Source organism: Merops nubicus, unplaced genomic scaffold (assembly GCF_000691845.1).
Source record: "Merops nubicus isolate BGI_N331 unplaced genomic scaffold, ASM69184v1 scaffold11263, whole genome shotgun sequence".
Classification (NCBI taxonomy): Eukaryota; Metazoa; Chordata; class Aves; order Coraciiformes; family Meropidae; genus Merops; species Merops nubicus.
This window is the reverse complement of record NW_008601702.1, coordinates 33,254-37,232: the sequence shown is the minus strand read 5'-3', so window position 1 is coordinate 37,232 and position 3,979 is coordinate 33,254. Positions and strand designations below refer to the sequence as shown.

The 3,979-nt window shown below is 50.9% G+C and overlaps 1 protein-coding gene across 1 annotated transcript in view; it reads right to left on the bottom strand.

Moving 5' to 3' along the window:
* RREB1 (ras responsive element binding protein 1) overlaps positions 1-3,979 on the bottom strand; it is a gene marked incomplete at its 3' end in the record, with an annotated part of 41,893 nt that overhangs the window by 10,475 nt on the left and 27,439 nt on the right. The window lies entirely within an intron of this gene.

Genomic DNA, 3,979 nt, shown 5'->3' with positions numbered 1-3,979 from the left:
AGGCTCCTGTCAGGAGCTGTGCAGAGCCAGAAGGTCTCCCCTGAGCCTCCTTTGCTCCAGGCTCAGCACCCCCAGCTCCTCTTCACCAGGCCTGTGCTCCAAACCCTTCTGGCTCAGCCCTCCTTCCCCTCTCAGGAGCAGCTTTCCTCTGCAGGGAGCTTTGCATTTCACCCACTTTCTATTCTTGCAGCTGAGCTGAGATACCCAGCACCATGTGACAGAGCACACAGCCCCACATGAGAGGGTCACTCCCTGGGCCCATTCAGCAGCTGGTATTTTTACCCAGCTGCTCTGGATTCCCCATCTCCTCACACAATGAGCTCCCTGATGGGAACTGACCACTTCTAGCCCAGCCTTGGACTCGGGCTGCTCTTCAGATGTTTCCCACGTCTCTTTTTTTTTGAACAGAAAGCACTTTAACATGCAGTTCTGGTCTGCTTTTGCAAGCCAGCACACAGGCAGATGCTCAGCACCCTGCTTTTCCTTCTCCATTTGCTCAAAGGATGCACTCCCCAGCCTGCTTGCACCCCCTTCTCCTCATGGCACTCAGTAACTCCAGCAGCAGCTCCTCCCTAAACTATCCCTGCTGGTACAATCTGAATCAACAAGTAAGATGGGAATTATGGGATCAAAGGATGGGCTGTCAAAACCAAAGGACACAGAGGTCCAGGAACATGACTGTGCTGGAGAACTCTCCATCTCTCTTGGTACTCAGCACTTCTACAGGACACACAACAACCTGAGGACTATCCAGCTGCATTAAAAGAGCACAGTGTTTGATATTTTGAAGTGCTAAGGAGGCTTATCTCTGTGCAGACCAAGAGCTGGGACAGAAATGGAGAAGTTGTGTGAAATCTCACAGTGTTGCAGAAGGCTACTCGTTCATGCTTCAAGCTGGTTCCAGTAACAGCAGTTCAGAGTTACCACGGCCAGGAAAAAACTTCCTCTGCTGTAGTTTTGTCCCACAAGTAGTGTAAATGGTAAACATTTAGTTCCCAAACACCTTCACTCCTCTAAGTTTGTGCTCTCTTCCCACCAAAGGCTGAACACCTGTAGAAAGCAAAGGGCTTCACCAAACCAAAGTCAGTAGGATTGATCCCTGCTAGTTGAGGAGAGAAAAGATTGAAAGTGATTTCCTAAAGTTGCTTAAGTAGTCACTGGCAAAAACAGGCATGAAATTTCAGGGGCTTTTTCTGGAGCTTTGGGTTTTCTTTTACATCCTGTACAATGTACTTTGGCTCAGTCACACCACTGCTCTGCACACAACTTACTCTTCTCCTAAATCTCTTCTTGTTTCCTCTGCTGGTGCTGAGGCTCTGCACACAACTTACTCTTCTCCTAAGTCTCTTCTCCTTGTTTCCTCTGCTGGTGCTGAGCATTGAAATCACCCCTGTACACTTCAAATTCACACTGATTTATTTTCTTGGCTTTTTATCTCCTCAAACCTAATGCTCAGAACCGCCCTGAAGAACAATAACTGGGCAATAAATGTAATATTCTAAGTAGCTGGAATAATTTTGAGCCCAAACCCACTTCCTTCTGCTGGACTGACACAGGGCTGCTCACGTGCACTGGCTAAAGGGATTTAAGGTAGGGAGGCAGGTCTGGGTGCTTCACAGCATCCCACCAGCTGACATCAAGCACTGAAGAATGGGGATGTGCTGGTAAATGGGGAACCTTGGGACATCTTGTGAGATAATCCAGCTGACATCAAGCACTGAAGAATGGGGATGTGCTGGTAAATGGGGAATCTTGTGAGATAATCTACTCAAGAGAGGCCAAGAGATCATTCCAAGGGCATTTATGTTGTCTGCTCCTTCCAAGCGAGGCCAGGTAACAGCAAGACACAACAGCAGCATCTTCCACCCAGGAGTGTTTTCAGAAAGAGGAGCTCCCAGGGGTTGCCCTGGCAAAACTGGAGGCAGATGACAACAGACACCCCTGGTCAGGGTGTCCTGACACTTTCCATTCCAGGAGCTGAGCTCTTCTGTTACCATCCCTGGTACTGATGCAACTGTTCAAAGCAGCAGCTTTCTGTGCTGCTGTTCGACCTGGAGCCAAGCTGACTACAAGTTTCAGCAAAACTGGGGTAGGATGTTTTGAAGAACAAGGTAAGGCTGTGAATGGCTTTTGGTTTTCCTTCTTTGGAAGCTCTACAGAAGCACGTTGCCCTGGGGCAAGAGAACTGCTTTTGCTGTCCTTGTGAAAATACGCCTGGGATTTGGCAAGCTGCAAAGCTTAATATATCAAATTGCTGTTTGGACATGCTCTGTAAAAAGGTCAAAAAAACTTCATCTCCCCTGAATCCATTCACAGCAACAGGCATCTCCTGGTTCTGGCCAGCAGGGCAGCTGGGTGACTGAGGCAGATGGTGTCTCGCACGCTCTGCAATGTCTGCTGATTTCCTGTCTCCTGCAGCAGCCCCAAATCTCACAGCTGAAGGCAAGGCCCCACTGAACCAAATGTGAGCAGAAGGTTCTCATAACGCTCACTAAGATCCAGGCTCTTCCCGTGCCCAAACCACACAACTGTCCTTGCTGAGAACTGATGCTGAAACAGGTCTCTAAGGGAGGTGGGGACTGCCATGCTCCCACCACCCCCCTCCTCCTCCTCCTCTCCTCAAGAAGATAGGCATAGGAGGCAGCACTAACATCTCCTTGCTGCTGTGAGGAAGGAAAACTTCAAACCCCTTTAGCTGTTGGTACAGAGAGCACGGTAAGAAGCCTCCTGGAGAAGAAGGAGAGGAACTAGAGAGGCTTCTCTCTGCTTCCAACGAAACCCACCAGAGGGGTTTTACACTGCATGGACTTTCTGAAAAGCCACACGTTTTCCTTTAAGCCTGTTCTGCTCTACTTGCCAAGGGAAGAGGAGAAGCCTCACAGAGTGCCTGGAGAGGTCTCTCCCCAGGAAACCCTCGCGTCTCCTTCGCTGCTGACGCTGCTCAGAGCTGTCAGGAGACCTTCATCAGCACGTTCCCAAGTTTGACAGCAACCCTCCACCACAGCAGTTCCCAGGGAAGCCGACCTGTTTCCAGACTGGCTTCGTGGTGTCTCAGCACTCTGCTAATTATATCGACCCTCAGATACAAACCCCCCCAAAAATAGACCGTGTCCTGAGGCCCCTGCTGCAGGGAGAACAGTCCTTGCTCTTTAAATAACCCAGATAGAGAGGCCAAGGGGGTCAGAAAGCACCCCTGGACCACCTCCTCCTGCTAATGAGACAGCCTCAGGAGGGTTGACCAGCTCATGTCACTAATTAGGGTCCAGGTCCCAGGGCTACAAAGGGCCAGAGGCTGTCGGGGGAGGGGGTAATGCCACGGAGGGGATGCGGTGCCACAGCCCATTGTCAGCGGGACAAAAGGCCCCATTATTGCTCCCAAGAGCAGGGCAGGTCTTATCGTAATTAGGAGACAAAGATGCCCCGATTTGGGGTTTTACATAATCAAGAGATACTCTCCCAAGCGGGGAGCCCCCCTCACACAATCAGTGGATTAAGTATTGTTTGTTCTGCTGCAAGTAAACAATGAGGTGCTCCCCTCTCGGGGCTTTACATGAGAAAGCAGCACTGGGGAAGACAATGCTGGGGTGTCTTTTCATCTGGCTTTGAGCAGCCAACCCTGTGATTTCAAGTTGTTCATTTGACAGTATCTGGAAGGGGAATGGCCCACCCTGTAAATTAGCTGCTCAGCCACTGGTGGGGGGGCTGGGGCAGACACACTCAGGAGGCTCTGGGGGCAAGAGGCTGTGTTTACACAGCGGCCTGACAATGGCAGGATTAAAGGACCACAAGGAAGCCAGGCAGAAGCTGCTGCCCACCCCTGGCACTTTGCTGCCTTTGGGGGTTTCTCCTTGAATGGAAGTTGGTGCCACAGTCAAGGGAACTGGTGCATCACTCAGGGCCCACTCTGCAACCACAGAACCAGACTGGGGTGGCTTGGAGGAGACCTTTAAAGGTCACCCAGTCCAACCCCCCTGCAGGG